Consider the following 20,449-nt stretch of genomic DNA (forward strand, 5'->3'; position numbering starts at 1 on the left):
TTATGTTAAAGTAGTTCATGCTCTAGTTTTTTATCAGTACTGTTAATCTCCCTTTAATTTAGATTAGCTGTTCTTTGATCATCCTCTCATCATTCCAACTTCTTTACATCAGGTTTTTCTGTGGTACAGCCAACCCTTAAAAAGCTTTCTCAGTCTCAGTTCACCAAGCAGAAATTTCATCCCTTTGAATCTTCTCCTGATTTTTTTTTTTAGACAAATTGCTCCCAATATCTTTTTTAAAGTTCCTTTAAAAAATGGATATCTGCTTCAGTCAGAGCTTCATTTTGGGTGCTTAGTGTGATATTTCTGGGTTTTGTTTGCAAATTAGACTGCAATCACCTTTGCAAGAAAGGTGATTTTCTTGATTTAAAAATACCTAGTGATTTCAAATGTTAGTCTTAAGAACTTTTCAAAAGAATTTAATATTAAAAGTTTGGTCAATTTATCAATGAACAAAAAAAATTTCACACCCAACATCTGTGGTCTCTTTTTCTGGATCTTTGGTATATCCAAATTAGTCATTTCTCTAAGATTCATTATTTTTGTACTTTTTATGGTATTTGGTCAAAGCATCACAAGATATAATTATCAACAGTAAATTAATCCATTAATATAACTTTAACAGCTCTAGCAAAAAGATGGCTGTGATATTGTCTGATCTTCTTGTATCAAGGTGTCTCTTGCAGAATTTGTCATGGTGTTTGCCTTACAGATATAAATTGCAATGAAATTATAATTATTTTATTAATTTGAAATAATAATTGGTTTATTCATCAATATGATATATCCAAGAAAACAAATCATTAAGGCTCAATTAGCTAATTAATTTTTTTAACAGTCTCTGTTTCTTTAAGTGTCATTAATCATTTTTCAAAAAATCAGTGTAATTTAGAAAGATTTCTCCAAATATGTCTTTGACAGGACAGTTCCTATTAATTATTTAATTAAAAGAGTGTAATCAAATTCATCATCAAAGCTTCCTATTTTGTGAATAACTTATTTTTCCTACCTCATCCCTGCACCTTCCATACTCTCTTTCTTTGACCACCATTCTCAAAGATTGCCTGGTCTATGTTTCTGGATAAAATACATCTGGCAGTCAGTGACTTTTTTTTCCTCAAGAAAACAAGTTCAAAGGCAGAGATTAGATCCCCAGAAAAGTTTTATACAAACTGGACAAGCTCAAGAAGTGGCCCAAGATGATCTTTTAGATCATTTTCAAACCCCATCCTATGATTCTGTGATTCTCTGAACTCTTTGCTCTCCTTACTGAGTTCATTTGCCCTTAATGGCCATTCTTGTAGACTTTATGGAGTTTAAAAATGAGCTACAATTGATACTACTGCTCCATGAGCATAATATATCTTTGCATGTGTTCTGCACATTTCCATGGATTAATTGTATCCTGGCTAATGAGCAGGTCTGTGATGAGGTAACAGGCTGAACACAGGTGATGATCAGCAGCTCAACATGGAGGGCAGTGCTGGTCTTTAACACTGGTATTGAAATGCAACCTGATTTTGGCATTTTTCATATCTCTTTACCAACTTAAAATGTGAATCCAAGTAGTCTAAAGATTATTCATGTTTTTGATGATTGTTCTGTGATGTTTGTGGGATAGGATACTCTGAGCCTGCATGACTGCCTGGTGACTGAGATGTTGGGTTGCTGCAGCAATGCTGTGCAAGAACAGAATTTTCCATAGATATTTGATCAGCAACAGTTCTTACAAGAATTAACACTGACAAAGAGCTGTATTTTAAAGTTTTTCAGGCTACTAGAATTCTCAGAGGCTTTTAAAACCTTCTAAAAGTATGGTTGCATTGTTATTACACAGTTTCTATGCAGCACACAAATTGAGGACCAGAAATTATCTATAACACAGAAAATGCAACAGGAAAAGGCTTGTTTATATTTTTGTTTTCATTTTGAATCTTTTGAGCAACTGGTGGCATCTTATATTTTCATTTCAGGGAGTAAATTTTGATTCTATATGAAATAATAAAAGCTCTAAATTACTATTTTGAGGCAAAAAGTACCTTAGAAGTGCATTTCATAAGAGCCGTCTCAATTCTTTCAGAGGTTTTTGTATTCCAACAGTGCTTTTTTGAAATACCCAGAGGTTTTAGCAAGTTAGGACTATTGTAGCACATCAAATTACTAGCAGATACAAAACAAACTATAAGGAACAGGCATTGTGAGAGAAAATTGGATTCACAGTTTTCACAAATGGAATCTGGTTGCCAGTGTTACACTTGAACAAAACCACAGGATTCACCTAATTACTCTCCACTCAGGTCTCAGATTCATAAGGAGATCCATCCACAAACTAAACCAAAAGGCATACAAGCTGGAATGGAACAAACCAGTAGTTCTCTATTAATTGTGTGTCACTTTAACCTCCTTGCAAATACCTGTCCTGGCTCTCTCAGAAACCCAATTTTGGACTTACTAGCCCCAGGTCCCATCTCATATGGGGGTTTCTATATTGCTGTTATTCTGAAGTCTTGTATGGCATAAAACTGTGTGTTTTGTTTCTGTGCACAGGGATGAGTTTCATACAGAATCAGTACAGATGAAATCATTTCAGTTTGCCCCTGAAAAATTAACAACTGTAAGAAAAACAGGAGTAGTTTCTTCACTAAGTCTAGGGCTTTGCATGCATTTGTACTCAAAATTCCACAAATCTCCAAATGAGTGCAAAGAGTCCATTAAAAGGCAGCACTTTTATTTTTTAAAAAGTGCAATTTCATTCATGTGCTAAACATTTTGACTATTGAAAATTACTTATTGCAGAGATTATTTTCATAGTGCCCAGCAGTAACTAATTGCTCTTCTGGGCCCTTTGTTTTAATCAGTGACAAGAACATGTGCATTTTTGAGAGAGACATAAATTTGTTAGAAGAGCTGGTTTTTTTCAGCTTGTGCAAGAATATGAACTTTAGTACAAGTGATTATAAAAACATCTAGTTGGTTTTCCATTTTGGTTTGCTAAGAAGTTATTTCTCTTCAGTTTATGTCAGTAATAGAAAACCCCAGAACTGACATTAACTTTTCATATATATTTTTGTTTGAAGTATTTTTATTTAAATATTCCTAAATTCACTTGCATTTTCCCTTCTTATGTAGCAATATCTGCTGGTCAACTATACTAAATCCTGGGGATTACTGGGCAAATCTCTCCAAGTTTTTTCTATTCCTGTGTGACTTTCTTCAGGGTGGTATAAACTCCCTTTATATAAACTCCCTTTTCCTAGCAGGAGTTATCAGCTGAAATTCCCCCTTTGCTTTGTTCACCCATTTGATGTGTGCTGAGTCAGATCTTGCATCCACATAGTAAAAACACAACTTTAGTTTAGGTGGACCCAGCTCCTCCTGCACAGATCTCACCCTGGCAGGGAGAGGAGCCCCCTGAAGAATAAAAGTAATGTGTGCTTCACTCCTTGGGAGGGAGCTGGTTAAGGAAGGGTAATCCAGCCTTTATTTCTGGATCAGGGCTGTTGTCCTGACCCACTGTGTACACCTGAGAAGTCAGGATCCAAACCCATCTCTCTTCATATAGCTCTGCCACTTTCCTTTCCTAAAGGAAAATATTTGAAATTAAATACAAGCCTTGGAGTGATAGGTTCTGATGGATGTGGAATACATGGTGTCACTTTTTGGGCTACATCTGTAGACCTGAAAAAGCCTAACCATAGAGCCTTAAGCTAACTAACCAATTCAAATGTTTTTAATATTCCATATGCAGAGTTCCATACAAAGTGCACTCATATATGGGCTCTGCTCTTGGAGCTACATCCAGACAGAGCAAGCCCTTGTTTTCAGGAAAGGCAGATTTTGACAGATCTTTGCATGAGGACAGGAGGCCACTTGCAGGGTCAGGCTCTCAACAAACTCAGCAATTCTTTTTCTCCTGCCATCAATCTTGCAAAGTTTGATAATTTCATTAATGTTTCATCAGTTGGGTGCAAGTATGAAAGAACTCTTCCTTTCATGCTCTCTTTAACTTTGTAGCTTTAGTAGTTAGAGAGGATATTTTCAAAGACTCATTCTAAATTCAGACTTCAAACAGTGTTTATAAAAAAAAGAATAGCCAAGACTCAAAAATATGGGTGGGTTTTTTTTTTGTTTTGTTTTGTTTTGTTTTGTTTTGTTTTGTTTTGTTTTGTTTTTTAATGCCATCATCTATGCAATATTGTTACAATCACTACAAGGAGAAGAAAGTCTGAAAAAATAATTTCATACCATTTAAATAAATGTAAAGCAAATTTTAAGGCAATTGTTATGCCTTTTTTCATCATTCTATATTTTCTTATTTTCATAAGGAAGCAGCAAATGAAACATAAATTATTGGTTACCTGAAGTGTTAAGATTTCAGCAGAAACATCTCATTGATTTTATTCTGTTGAGCTTTCAATCTACTTTTAGAAATTAGTCAGACATGTAAAAATAGGATAGTGTATGTGATTTTTTCCCCCTCAAGTATCTCCAGGCAGCAGAATGTCAGAAGTTACACGAGCTGAGAGCTACAAGCCTCATCTTGGAACAGTAGAGATATAACTATTGTGGCTTTGGCATTTTCTCAAAATGAATAACTGGATGAGATACTGACTTGCTTCATTTTTACAGCATCTTAAAAATTGTCATATGTCCAAAGGCTTAGTTTTAAGTAGTTTTTCCTGGAACATTTAAGGGAAATTTCATCTAAATATACTTGCAGTATTATTTTGTAGTTTAAACTGGTATCTTCAGGATGCTATTTTTATTATTGCAACTTTTATGTCTGAAGATGTTTTTGCTTAATTTTCATTATATATAGTGAACATGGAAAGCTGTTCTACAATTTTCTTGTGATATCTCAACAGTTTAATTTTTCTGACCCTCACTGGGGATAGTTTCTACACAGTACTGACAACTTTGTTTTCTGATCTACTTGAATGAAATTAAGTAAACAATAAGGAAGAAAATTCTAGAAAGGATGAAGAGGGATGGCTTGATAAAAATGAGTTAAAATATTTTCCAGTCTTTTTGCAACTGCCCTGTTGGAAAGACCAACAGCTATAATAAATTAAATAGTGAGATTATAGAGGCTTTTCTGCCAATTTTCTTTTAAGATGTTAATATGACCCCAAGATTTTGTATCCTATTAGCTTACAATGGTTTTAAAACAAAACAAAGTGCTTTTTTAGCAGGCAGATCTAGTTCTTGAATAGAAACTGCACTGTGAGGAAATTAAGTTCTGAGGAAGTTGCTTATGTTACAAAGGAAAACATATGAGAGCCAGTGAATGGCAGATTTACAGCTCTAAATCTGCTCCCCATGTGTCCCCTGAAGACCTAAGGTGTCAGGGACCTGCTAGAAAATGATGATGCTCAAATTCGTATTTATATTTGTGTCTTGAGTCTCACTGGCTGCAATGTTCTCTTCAAGCTGTTAAGAGTAAACAGAGTAGAAACCTTAAATATTTTCAGGGTAGTTTTGCCTTTAAGGTGTGGCATGTAATACAAAAAAAACATAATGGAATTGCCAGCCTGGGCTTACAGGATCTGTGGTACAATTCCTGCTTCCCACTGTGTCATGTTTAGGAATATTTGCATAATATTATCCTTTAAATTCCAGTGTGTACCTGCACCAAACAGGTATCAAACTAAAACCCAAATTGCCAACATCTAGAAGGGAATACTTTGTTCAGATTGTTTAAGAGATCAGACACATACAACTCTGGGGTTTTTGGGGGTTTTTTTTGCCTATTTCTATGGAGCATTGAACTGTCTGGACACAATCCTGTGCCGTGTGCTCTGGGATGATCCTGCTTGAGCAGGGAGCTGAGATCAGATGACCCACAGGTCCCTTCCAGCCTGACTCATTCTGTGAATAAAAAGGATAATATTTTTAAAACTGGAGAGAAAAAAAATATAGCCACATTTCACATGCATCTAATGATTTACTTCCTAGGGAAAAGTGGAGAGTGCAGAATGGAAGAGGTAAAAATGGCACTATGTAACACCAAGCACTAAGGGCAGATATGGAACATTGTGCTTTGTTTTATTGTTCTTCATCACTGAGGTTTTTGATTTGGGTTTTTTTTTAAGCTTCCCAGTTCTATTTTTAAACTGTTTTGTACTCTTTTCTTTCTCACCTCTTCTGCAAGTTGAGACAGACTTGGGAATTTGAGTACTTAGATAGCAGGTGTTATCCAGAGGAAGAAGAGTAATTTAAGAAACAATATATTTGAGGAAGGGGCAGAAGGTAGCTTGGAACAACTCTTCACATGGCAAGACATGGTTTCCTAGAACATGATATGTTAGGGGGCTTTCAAATTTTCCCCAAAATCTTCATTCCTGTCTGGGTTGTCTTGCTTTTGAATCACTTGTTAAACTGAGACTCCAAATGTCTGTGATAAAGAGATGCAAGTGTGCTAGACTGGGCCCATTGAATGTACAGATGCCAGACTTATTGGGAGTGACACTGTGAAATTAATATGTACACACTGCAATTTAAAGGATAATATTATGCAAATATTCCTAAGCATGACATGTTAAAAAGGAGTTACATTTTAGACACATCCATTAATATTTTCTCTTGAATATCAAGTACTTCCTCCCACCTGCCATCTCTTCCATGTTTTCACATGCTATGATGGTTAAATGTCATAAAGCTGTCATAACGCTGTGACTAGGCTTTTTGGTTAGTAGAATCTAGCACAATCTGCATTTATATTGTGCTCAGCACTTTAACAACAGATTATACACTTCAAGCAGTACCAAAAATACATATTTTTAGTAACTTTTTGTTCCTATGGAGCAGATTCTGAATTGTTTTTGCTTTTTCTAGCATACAGCACTACTATGTTTTGCCCCTAAGCAGCATATGGGGGAAAAAAACAAACTTAATGGCTCATTCTGAGTTCTGCTTGTACTCCCACTTCAGAGTTACATTTATACATATGATAGTGTCACTCAATTTGGAAAATAAGTAGCAATTCTGGGTGCTCAGGTTTAGGCCATGACTTCTTACTCCCCACCCCATCCAGTCTCACACAAACATAGTTCCTGTTCATTTTTGTTTATGAACTGTTCTGAACACCTGGCTTAAAATGCCAGAATTCCACACAACTTAAGCAAATGATTTGCCAAAGTTTGCAAACAATCACAGCATTTGTAGAATCTTGGTAGGATGTGACAGTCAGTGTTTTATTTTTCTGAACAATGCTTCCCATTAATAGCAGTGTACCTGTGCCCTGAATGTTCACATTTCTTTCCTCCCATTTGTTAAGCTATTTTTATTGTGAAGTACTGAGGAATATTGTTCATGTTCTGTTCACATGGAAATTCTAGGAAATTCAATACCCTCTTATATATATAAAAGTTTAAAAATACCACATTGATTTGAATTAAGGAATCTACTGGCGTGGAGAAGTCTTTCTTGGAAACTTCAATTAAACAACAGACTATAAGTAATAAGCATGTAGTTGTAATGACAATATTATTAAAATATCACCAGCAATATCATGGTTAGATATATTAGGATTTTCATTTTCAGCAGGATAAATATCCTTTTACACACTTAAAGTGATTGAATTTTATCTCTGAACTGAAAAAGTATATTATGTGGAGCATTACATTTTCTAATGTTTCTCTATCAAAATTTGTTAAAAAGGTACTGCTCACAAACCTGCTTACTACTCTGTGCAAACATCTATGGAATATTTATTTAATTTTATTGCACTTATGTAAAAATTTAATAGGTGTCTACATGTAGGATATCAATAAAATATTATTACTTAGTTTAACGTTTATAATCTATTATCTTATTTCAAAGAATATGAATAAATATTATATATATACTGAGATTTCTTGTTTTGTACTCCAATGAAAAAGTAGGAGTCTTTAGGGGCTGATATCAGGCAATGCTAAAATCTAATAGAAATCTAGATCATCAAGTACATTTGTTGTTCTAAAGAGAGAAGAGCAAAAAGGAGGAAGAAAATATTTAGATTAAATTATATTCCAACAAGAAAAGATAAACAGAAGTAAGAAGAGCAAATGGACCTCTCTAATCCAAATAAAGCATTTTAACAATGAGTAACTATGAAATACAGACCACATGATTATGGAGCAATATATTTTTTCCCTGCAAACAACATTTTTAGCAATAACAAACAGAAAAACTGCACCTTGTAATAGAATAAAGAGTAGGTATTTGAGTGATTAAATGTTTGAATGACAAATATTCTTAGCAGTTTTTATCAATATAATAGACTTGATTATGCAGAGGAAAATAATTTCTGTTAATGATGCTGTCATTTGAATACTGCATCATAGATGTTCTTCCAGGAAATAAGTTCCTTCAAAGCACAAAAATCCAAATTGGGAGCAAAGATCAGAATGAACAATGATTTACTTTATTCCACATAGGTTATTATACTGCTCTTATCATTATAATAACTGGTGGTGCTTTACACTATGGGATTGTTGCTTAGCACTCTGCAGGATGAGACCTGAAGGCTTAGGGGAAGGAGGAGTAGGAAAAATGTGAAAACTTGCTTAAATATTAAAATATTCTGCATGTGTAAATACTAAATGAGAGGAGGAAACAGCAGTAATGAAAATGATATCTAATTGGGTGAATGAAGGCACATTGACATGTGCTGGCAAACACAGCAAAGACTTTTGGAAGTTTAGGCTATCAAGAGATTGATGTTTGATCCAGGGAGGTTGGTATCTGTTTCAAGAGAAGTTCAGAAATGTCTGACAGACTGTTTGAAGGTATTGCAACCTACAGAAAACGCCAGAATTTTCAACTCTTGGATTTTAATCAACTCAATGTTTCATTTGGAAAGGAACAATATTTTCAGAGTGTAGTATTCTTTTAACTCTTCTGTGGGACTATTCCCAAGGTGGATGGAGTTTTGGAGCCCCTTTCCTTTGGAAAATGCTCCTGTGCCCAGAAAGGGTTGTTGTACCTGGAAACCTGTGACATTGTGTTCTCACTAAGTGGTGCTGCAGAGGTACCCAGACCTCAATCAGAATATACTCAAAGAAAGATTTATAGGGAGACTAAGCAAATGCAATTAAGCTAAAAAATAAAAATAAATAATAAAATAGAAAAAAAAAAAAAAAACAACGAAACAAACAAAAACCTCAATAAACCAAAACCATAACCAAACAAAACAAACAAACAAAAAAACACAAATTAATTTCACCCCCAAAACCCCACAAAAATAAAACTATATTCAGTGCCCAGAAAAAAAAAGAAGCTGAAAATATATAAGCAGTTGTGTTGAGAGGTCTCTGTAAATAAGCACTAGCTAGAAAACTATGAATTAGAAGCATATTAAACCATTGAAGGGACTTTTTCTATCAAATTTAAACTGAGTTTTATGATATTTAAAAAACTCTCTGCATTTCTGGTGTATTTTTGTGTCAGTTTCTGCAGGAAGGCCAAAAAAAATGTGGGTTTACAGTAATTGTTTCAATGAAGAAAATTTCTGAATAATTTCTTAATTTATATATTTAAAATACACATGTGCAGTATGTGTTAAAGAAATTCCCAACTAATTAAATGCATAATTCTTCATCTGTATCAGATTTTAAATTAATTGATCAATTTATTTTAATCCATGTCTAATTGCTTACAAATCTGTTATTTGCAAAATGAATCTGATGCATGTTGAGAACAGGATGTCCTTGCATTGTTTTTATTTTGTGTCACGGGTTATTTTGTAAATGTTGCAACTGTGTTTCTCATGACCATTAGAGAGTTCAGAGTTATGTCAAATATCAAATGGATGTTCCATTTTGCAATTTTTCATAACTATAAAGGGCACAGCATGTGAAATACCAGTGTTCACCCTGCTATAAATTTAAGCAGAAAATAATACCTGGCTTAAATTTAGTCCCAGGCATCTTGTAAAAACTGTGCTGAATTTTTACCTAAATCATGTTTTCACAAATTCTGAATAGGTAAAGTTACATATTTTCCTAATTGTAATATGAATTGTTTGCTGTTTTGAGTGATCTGAGATATTTAAGTGATCAGATAAGAGTAGTTTAACTCAGACTATAGGTGGAAAAGACATTCACATTTAAGCATGTAGTCAACAGGCAGTTGTTTCACAATTTTTAATCATCATATGTGTATTGTACCTCTAGGAACTCACAGTTTCACCTTACCTGAAGCTGGACTGATTTCTGCACAAATATTTTTGTAGTCTTTATGATTTAAATTGCACAATATGATATCAGTAGTAGAATCTGCTTTCTCAACTGCAGCAGCTTATCAATCACCCTTCCTCTCCAGAAATTACTTTTCTTAGTTGCAGTTTCTTACAGTCCTACAGGGATGCTATGCCCAGTGCAAAAAACAGGGGGAAAAAATGTATTACTTATCTTAAAGAGCTTTAATTTTTTACAGCACCCCCAAATCCATCCTAGTCTCTCTTGTGCCATTGCTCCAGAAGCTAATTCCAAAGTGAGCTTCATGAGAGAGGGACAGGGTGTGAGAGAAGTGTTTATTCTGCCTTACACTGTATTCAAGAGAGCAATACATGCATTTCATTGATAAGCAATATTTTCACAGGGGTTTTTTGACTGCACTCATGTCTGAGTGTACACACACACACTGCAGTATCCACAGAGGAGCTCAGGATGGACCAGACACTGTGGAGAAGTCACTGCTGGCAAGTGACTCCCTAATACTCAGAGTAAATGGGGCTTGGTCACACCACATTCAGTCCATTGGTGCTGACTTTTTGGGAGGATTTGCCAAAATAGAGAGAGGAAATAGTTACAAAGTTGCGATGTGCAATTTTTCTCCCAGAGGAAAAAAAAAAAAAGGGTTTTAAGAATGAAAACTGTAAAAAGAGGTTAGAATAAAATAGCACTGTGGTAGGAAGCCTTTTTTTGGTGAAAATGTTTCTTGTAATATGCTTGGTTTACAAAAACTTAAAGATTAGGATTTACATTGTGACTGAAAATGCATACAAATGCTGTATTCATTTTCTTTCTCATTATTAGGTATTTGTAGTCTGTTGCCAAATCCTTTGAGAGCAAAACTGTCCTTAGGCTTATTTATTTAGATTGGTGGTGTATGTCAGGCTCTTCATTAGGTATTAGATATACAGCTATGTCCTGAAGAAGAAAGATTGCTGATACTTATGAAGACAGAAATGGAGGAGTAAATTCAAGTAGTCACTGCTCAAGTTAAAAACTAATTTTTTGTCATGCAGATAAGGAGGCAATTTATTAGGAGATCCTGCACATATATAGGAGAAGCCATTTGGCTAGGTATTTGAAACTTGTGTGAGTTGTCAGTAGGTACCACCATAAGGTGATGATCTGAGGTAGACAAAGACATATTGATGGATTTTGTGTTGGTTCTTCTTAATGTTGATTGTTGCTGTTTAGATCATCTCCAAAGACCTCAATGAAGTATTTCAAAGAAAATTTACTGCACTGATTCTTTGTTTACATAATTAAACTCAATATTTTTTGTAGGTGGCTTTGATTTTAAGGCTCTCATACTCAACAAAGCTCTTCAGACTTACATTGGATGATTCTTATAATTTCAGTGAAAAGGTTAATTGCACAGATTCATATAAGTCTAAGATTTTGCACATTAAGGCCTAGAGACATTTTTCAGCCCCACTTCTCTCTTAAAGCATGGAAATAAAAGTTTAATCATGGGACACGCTGTGTGAAGACAAGGTTTCTGCAAGCTCTGTGCACAGCATTACATTCAATCAGGTATATATCATTCAAATTGATGTAGGATGGTGGCATTCCTTATGAAAGTTTATTTTGCTTGAATTAGGAAAAAAAATCTTTACTGTGAGGGTGGTGAGGCACTGGAACATTTTGTACAGAAAAGTTGTGGCTGCCCCATCCCTGGAAGTCTTCAAAGCCAGGTTGGATCGGGCTCTGAACAATCTGGAGGAATAGGATGAGCTTTCTATGATTCTATGAATTCACCATTCCAGGACTATTATCAGTCCTCTGAGGGCAGAAATAGATTCTTCTTGCAGAACTTTAGCAGCATTTTAACTAAGGAGATTACTGTCTACATGTTGCATTCTGCTTCTTTCCTGCTAGATAAAAGCTATCCAGAAATGCATTCCAGAAACCTGGTTGCTTGGTTTTATGCCCTGTGAACATTGGTTACCATAGTGTTTTAGAAAAATACTTTTTCAGGAAGCAGAAGCATAATCAAACATAGTCCACTGGAGTTGTGGTGAAGGAACCATCTATTAACAAATTGAATGCAATGCATTTATAGATTTAATTATTAGTAAATTTCAATTTCCTGCTAAAATCAGAAAAAATATAAAAAAGCTGGCATGCCAGTAAGTCCAGAACTATTCTTCTAGGTACCCAGCAGCTGCCAACTCTTTGAATATACCTTCTTATGATTGTCCTGTGACTGCTGTAAACTCTCATCAGCAACCAAGTCTTTCTGGAAAGCAAACCAGACAGTTCCCTCCACCCAAACTGTAGATTTTTCTGTAGATACTTATCTCTGAGCCACTGGAACAAGCCCTGCCTCCCAGTTTTTAAGCCAGGATATACCTGGTACTGATTTAAAAGAGTTATATTCATATGGATTCCTCTTGTCCAAGTTTTACTTTACATGTATTTGTTGTAATGAAAAAATGCAAATTCTTGACTTTGATCCCAAAGATCTAGGTACTGTGCAAGTTTAATACAAAAACCCTTTAATGTTCTCAAATTCATGCAGTCTGCATAAACTAGTGGTTCAGAATTCCAGACAGAAGTTGAAAGACAACTGAGGAGTCTTGTCCCAGTTTGAAATAAGAAATAAATGTCTTCTACTTATTACTGGGAAAAGAAAAAACAGCATTTAGGTACACGATGCTTGTTGGTCCTCTGAAATCTTTTTTGTGCTGGCCATTCATCCAGTACTGAGTTTCAAACCAATGACTAACCTACTGTGCTGTCTGGTTGTGGTTAATGGTTCAGCATATTTCAGGTTCTTCAATAATCATTCTGTGCTTATTTATATGTCACCCTTTGTCCAAGATGCAGCTTTGCTGTTGAGTGTGAACTAGAACAATCTCTGAAGTCAGATGTGTTTTCAGCTACACTGTGGTAATTTTGGCTGTGATGAGGCTCTTGTCTCTCCACCAATATGAAAGTTTGGATATTAACATGAAATTCACAGTGTGTGAATATATCTGGGGCAGAAGAAATATGTAATACCCTAAAATTCAATGAGCTGTGGAGTCACAAGCTACATGAATTTGTGTACCACTGCTGAATCTGAGTTCTTTCATTAATGTGCACATAATGTTTGGTATTTATTTTTATGTGGTTATTCAGCATTTTCAGAGCAAATGTTTTTATTTGATTGGCCAAATCAAAACCTGAGGGCAATAATTGCTTTTTAAATGAAAATTTTAATTTAAAATGTTTTGTCCAGTACAGAACTTAACTCTGGTAGAGACAGATACTCAAGTAACCAAGGATCTGGTAGCTAAGATACTCAACTGATTGCATGATAGCTGATCCAGGTGCTGATTTGAATATTCTGTATGGGAAGATGTGAAATCTCTTATGGGAGGAACCCTGCTTGTACACAGGAATATTACCAAAATGTGTAAGGCAAAAGCTAAAGAAATGCCCTGATATGACTGCACAATGTGAATTTCACAGAGATAGTGTAAAACTGCAATTTGATAAGTTAAAGGGCTCTCCTATGAGGAAAGGCTGAGAGAACTGGGCTTGTTCAGCCTGGAAGAGAGAAGACTCTAGGGTGACCTAATTGCAGCCTTCTAGGACCTGAAGGGAACATTCAAGAAAGATGAAGAGAGACTATTTACAAGGGCCTGGAGAGACAGGATGAGGTGGAATGAGATGATCTTCAAGGTCCCTTCCAACCCAAGCCATTCTGTGAACCTGTGATTTTGAGTCATGTTGCACTACATTTTCCCCAAAATTAGAATAATTATTATGTCTTTACTCATAATCTAAGTATTCCATTATTCCTGTGAATTATCACTTCCAAACAGCACTATATCTTCCCTGTGATGACACCTGCCAGCCATAGTGTGGCTGCAAATAAAAAGTATTTGTTTGACTTTGTCAGAAGGAGACAGTTCATTGAAAAGAAAGCTATTTATATTAACAGCATTTCCTATCAGAGAAGGGGATTTTAAAAGATACTGCCAATATATTTTCAACAACCAAAGTTAATTTTTGTATTTCAAATAACTTTTCAGGCCTATAAACTATATTTAGTGTATAAACAGTTCCCTCTCTACAAGTCAATAACCTGTAAATTATACATGTGTAATGGAAGTAGGAGTTAAGATCCAGAGTCCTCTCTTCCCTGCCTTTGATCACTCATAGCCTGCTCAATCTTATAAGAAGGCTCTGTGCCTTTGATCTCCTCTACTTCTATCTCTGTGTTCAGGTTATCTGGGGATGTTGACTATTTTGAAATCTAGGTTTTCCTCATAAAATTAAGTAAATTCAAACTAAAAAATAGCTGCAAATGTAGCCATTTGCACTGAAAACACAGAAGCAGTCAAAATGTAGAATGAATATTTAAAACATTTCAATGTAAGAAATGTTAATTTCTTCAATATAAAAGTACTTTAAAATCTAGATTTGAGGGATTGTTCTATTTGGGGTGAGATTATGTTGCAGAATCAAGAATTCACAGTAGGGAAATTGAATAGTGCTATATTTAATACTGTTCAAACCATTTTTACTTCAAAAATACTTGATGCTTTGGTCTGCTGAATCAAAAACACACCAAGCATTGGACTATAATGCACATGTTCTGTCTTTTCAACTAAGAGTTTTGACCTGACCAAGTTTTTTCAGGCTAATAGCAATGAACCTGCTGGGAATGTAACCCAGCAAAGTGCATGCACAGGTCCCATATTTTTTGTAATTAAAATAAGAAATTGTGTGGGATATTTTTGGATATGTACATATATATCTGCCTGAAAAACATTCTAGTGTTTTGGAAAGTACTGTCCAGAACTTTAGGAATATAAGGACCTAGAAATATATGTTGTCTCCTGCCTGAAAATATTAATTATATTTCAAAAATTCTTATTTTCTCTTTTTGCCAATGAACTCTGCCATATTTAAGTGTAAGACTGTGTCATTTATAGCAACCAGGGGATAGGTGACACACAGCTTGTGTTTTTTTGGTTCAAGGCAACTAAGCAAAATGCTTCTTTTAAATAACATTTTAAGGTATGAGCAGCCAGGATTCATACATGTTCATATGGGAAAGGCATGAAGTAAAAATCCCAACTCTTTATCAGTGACAGATAAATTAATGGTACAAAGAACACATCTCCAAGATCCTTTATATTACCAGTCTGTATTCAGATCAGGAATGAGTCCTAAAAACATAAGTGTCCTTGGGGGACCCTTGATACATAATGTGTCAGGCAGCAGGGAGCAAGAAGTCATCTAGACTTTCTGCAGAGTTCTGTCTCTTCAGCCCCTGAGGATTTTTCCTCCCAAATCTTGGGCAAGGTTTGTTGTGATGGTGTTTGTACATGTGCATGAGCTCAACAAATCATTGCTGCCATTTTTGGAGGGGATGGTTGGGATGGGAGCTATACTGGGACAGGTTTAGGCACAAGGCATGCTGATAAATCAGGAATCCATAAAAGTTTCTGGCTTCCATTCTGGCTATACTTGTCCTTGTTTTGAAGAGATGTTGGGAAAAGAAGCAGACATTGCTTTGTTTATCACAAGTAGAAGGCATGTAAGGAGTTATTTGTTGTTTAACCCCTTGGCTAGCTGATTCTCTGTGTGAACTCTCTTCCTACTCTAATGACCAGGAACTATACTAAGATATCTTCAGATTTCAATTTTCAAAGGTGGTTGTCAAGTTGATGCAAACTATGTGGGTTGAATTTAGAAATTATCTAATTAAAGATGGTGCTTATGATTCAATGCAGTGTTCTTAACACTGAGCAATGTCAGGTATTCTGTGCTCAGTACTGTAATGTTGTTGCTGATTGTTTCTGAAAACAAGTTAATCTTTGGTTCCTTTGCCTCTAGAACTGGTAAAAACATTTAACTGCCATGCTACTCAGGAATTTTGAGGAGTGGTGCACTAAAAGCTTTTAAATTTGGGGGAAAATAAAAGATATTTCAGATTTTTTCCTCCACTGAATGATGATGATAATGCTCAGTCATATTAGCACTTAGACCCAGAAGACACAAACAAAGTAAAGAGAATGTGTTTTCCTACATCTAAGACTGGGTGCATATGAGGGTATTGAATGTTTTATCACTTTCTGTGAACTTAATGTTTCTGGAGTAGCAGTAGTGAAATAAATTGGAGCTGAAACGTAGAAGGAAATATTTGTGGCAAAGCTCTTCCCAGCATTAGGTTTGATTTGATAGAACACCATGCCATTTCTACCTGTCTGAGTCACTGTGATGTTGTTTGTGGAGAAAGGGACATATCTTTTGTGCCTGAATTATCACCTGTGAAAGTTTTTCTAAGTGGTGGTGATTAGTGATAGAGCCTGATTTTTGCTTGGGTCTCACTATGAACTTGTCTCTAAATCTGTCCTGCAGCCATGCTGCTTATTCCACCACAACTGTGTTTCCCTGTGAAGAGAAGGGTGTCTCCTCTTTGCTCCTTTCTTTTTACTGTGCAAGAGTTACTGGGAAAGGCTCATCTGAATTTTCAGTAGTGGTTTAATTTAATTTAATTTAATTTAATTTGTACCCTTTGTTATTTTTTAATATCTGCACACTTAAGCAAAAAGCTAAAACCTTAAAAAATTAATGAACAAGTCATTTCTTCCATGAACAAGAGTATTGAATGTGTGTTATTCAATTTTTTAATGCTATATATTTCTAAAGACTTTCTTAATCCAGTGGTAAAGCAGAAAGAAGGTTGTGAAGATCTGGTACCCAACTATACAGCCAAAAATTAAATAAGTTTCAAATAACACAGTGAAAAGTTTAGAGGAGAAGGAGTTTAAAACAAAATGGTGCATGGAAATTTCAGAAAAGGAAAAACTGCACTTAAATTTAAGAGGAATGACATCTCTGGCTCTTACCACAGAGCATCTTGCTTAAGTCTCTTAATTCAGTGCCATTAACCTTAAGGCAGAAAAAACCAGAAGGCATAGTGCCATTTGGGGATAAAATTAGAGTAGCTAGCAGATGATAACTTTTAATTTGCATGCATTTTACAAATAATTTTTATCATCTCTATACACTAAGGCCTTTAAGAATGTGATCTGCAGAGCAAGACCATTTAGTTCTAAAGTGTTATGCTGTGCAATATAGCATGTGAAAGTTATCCAGAGGTGTGCAATACATCCAGCACTTGTATGTCCTCTTCACTTAGTGCATTTTCAACTTTAAAAGTTTTAAACTTGCTGGGTTTGGTTTCACATTAAAGAACAGCCATGTAAAGAGCAGAGATTCCCTTCATATCTCTGCCTCCATAACACATGGTTGTTGTGTTTCTTTCCAATTCTCTGTCAGATTTTCTGTCATATCTTGTGTGAATAGCCATGCCCAGGGAAGACTGATTTTTCCTTTCCCATTGTTTAGACTTTGAAGCTGAGAATTTTGGGGTGATGGCTGTTCTGTGGGAACAGTACAACTATATTTGTCTGTGACCAGAAACCCCCAGCACAGCCCAAGTTTCTTGTCCTCCTTGCCTCCTCTTGCTGCCTCCTGAGTAGAGGAAGGACCAGTCCCTCTTCTCCTATGGAGAGGTTGTTTCTGTGCAGCTTCCCTCCAGCTGCTCTCCCTGTCTCCCCTAGCTGTGCATGAACAGGGCCAGGCACTCCCACAGACACAAGTTCTTGGTTCCCTTTGTGTTGCCCACGAATTTGTTCATAGGCAAAGCACTCTGAGGTTCATCTACATCTCTAATTGTTTCAGACACATATGCATGAGATATTTTAACAGCTTTTTAACATCCTTCTTGAATATTGGTGAAGTCACTACTCATTATTGAGGGCTAGCCACATGTTGAAATGTTTTTCTGCACATGGAAAATAAAAAAGACTGTAGGATGCTATGCCTGACAACCCTCAAAAGCTGCTGCTCAGATTTGCCCAGTCCAGACTGTCTATTAATTGTAATTATGGGCAAATATCCTTCTGAGATCTGAAAGTCAGACTGTTCTCTTGTCCTTTTCACGCATCACCTCTGAATAATAGTAACAAATTTGAACAGGATATTAATTCATTGTTGTTTAGTTGAAGACTTCTACTCAATTTTAATGAAAGCCTTAATTTGCACTACGGTGTAAAATGCAGCTGGGTACATGGATTGTTCAGTTCAAGATGTATTATGGCCTAAACATTTTTATGGTTAGTGATAAAATGTAAGATGGGATGAACTGAATTTGAGTTCCAGGTGCCCCATAGGGAAAAAAAAAAAGAAAAAAAAAAAAAAAAGAAAAAAAAAGAAAAACATTAAAATTTTGTTTGATTTTTGCTCAAATCAATAAGTAAACTATTTAAGTGATATAAATGGAATCTCAAATTTCAGTTTCTACATAACTGTTAATTAAAGATATTTGGCTGAGTTTTCTGAGTCTGGAAAAATTAATTTAGTTCTAAATAATCTCAAAGATATGTTATTAAATCTCAAAGACCTTTATGGGAGAATCCCCTTTTGCATCATTCTTATGACTGAGAGGTAATGACACGCAGAGCTTGTTGGTGATTCTTGGAGGTTGGTGTGATCCCTGTGGTCCAAGCCATGGGTCCTGTGGCAAGTAGCTGGACTGATAAGCAGCATTTCCACTTAGTGGTGGCACCTGTCCAGCCATCTTTAGTTCACAGGGAAAAGAAAAGGATGTCTAGATGGAAAACCATCCACATGGCATTACAGTCTGGAATACCCTTTGGGAGAGCTTGCACCATGTTTCACTGCATCAGAGAGCTTTCCTGCAGCTGCTGGCCCTTGAAAACCTTCAAAGCTGGAAAAGAGGTGAAATAAGCCATGAACTGACTTTCTGGGGCCACAGCAAGTTTCTCTTCCCACCCGTTGACCAGAGCAGGGCTGATCACACATGCACTTGCTTAGCAGATGGAGCAGGGTCACTTCCACTCCCTGATGTTGTACCCAGCATCTCCTCCCAGCCCCTTGACCCTGCTGGGCTGCAGTGGCTGTATTTTCTCCCCATCCTCTAGGTCCCACCAGCACTGCCAACACCATCTGTAGAGGCTGCCCTGAGTGTTTTCCTCCTCCCAGTCATACCTGCCTGCCCAGAAACCTGAGTTCCAGCCTCCAGGATGTGCCAGGAGCAAGGCAGGGTGTGACCTGTGCTGTCAGGCTGCCATATGTACTGTCCCAGTCGCAGCTGGGTGACAGCCCCAGGACTTCACTCTGAGGGCTGCTCCACCATAATCATCTTCCTCTACTTCAAAGTCCTCTTTCTCACACTTCCTTCCTTTGGTAATGAACCTTCAGTTTTCTCTAGGTAAATAAAGTGAAACTAGAAAGACCTGTGAAACAAAACATAGAAGTAGCCAAGCTGGGAATGATAACACAATGTCCTGGGAGTGGGTTCTCCTGTCCTCAGGCTGCAATTTTTAGCCTGTTGTCTTCTAGTTTGTTGCCTTTTCTTCACAGATTTTAGCTATAAGATCTCTATCATGCAATTTCCACAAGAGCATTTGGAGACATGCTACTACATAAAGAGACTCCTCCCATAACTAAATTTTTATTAATGGAAGGATTAGAGAAATTGCCACATTTTTGATATCACTCTTTGCAGTAGCAATTAACGTTCACAGTGTAGAAACAGTAAACTCATTTCTTGACAACACAGAGCTAGCTCTGAGGTCAATTCTTCTGTATGAGGTTTTCAGGTGCTGGGAGAGCATGTGTTTGTTCCTCAGTAGGTTACGTGGTATTTTCCTTTGGAAGTGACATTTTACGTGACATTTTACTTTAGAACAATAGCTGGACAAAATCGAAATTTCAGGTCTGTAGCAGAAGAGTAATGTCTATTACTTAGTCTGTTTATTAACTTGCATCATTTATAAATTCTGCCTGATTGCATCTCTTTTCACAAAATCCTGTTTAAATGCGTTTTGAAGAAGGGAGGGTGCTGACTGGTTTCAAATGTGCTGGTTTGCAAACTTGCAGACCAGCTGTCCTACTCACTGGTGAAGATAAGAGGGCTCAGATGAAGAGTTTTGTGCTGCTGGAAACAGAACCAGTTTTCTCAGGAGATTGCTCTGAGGGAGATTGCAGCAATATTGCAGCCCCTGTTACTGGTGGGTATTGCTGCATGCATGTATAATTTGTGTTAGATAAAATCAGGAAGTAATAAAGACAGGTAAAAAGAAAGGATGAGAGATCTGCTATGTAGGGTTTTTTTCTTTCCTTTTCTTATTTTTCTTTGGGAGAAAAAAACTTCCAGGGGATGCCACATTAATGTGGGGAGAAACGAGTGCTGCTTTAAATCA

The 20,449-nt window shown here is 36.2% G+C and overlaps 1 protein-coding gene across 1 annotated transcript in view; it reads left to right on the forward strand.

Moving 5' to 3' along the window:
* LOC306810341 (uncharacterized protein) overlaps positions 1–20,449 on the forward strand; it is a 217,606-nt gene that overhangs the window by 157,285 nt on the left and 39,872 nt on the right. The gene's annotated exons all lie outside the window — the stretch shown is intronic.

Source organism: Erithacus rubecula (assembly GCF_903797595.1).
Source record: "Erithacus rubecula genome assembly, chromosome: 1".
Lineage (NCBI taxonomy): Eukaryota > Metazoa > Chordata > Aves > Passeriformes > Muscicapidae > Erithacus > Erithacus rubecula.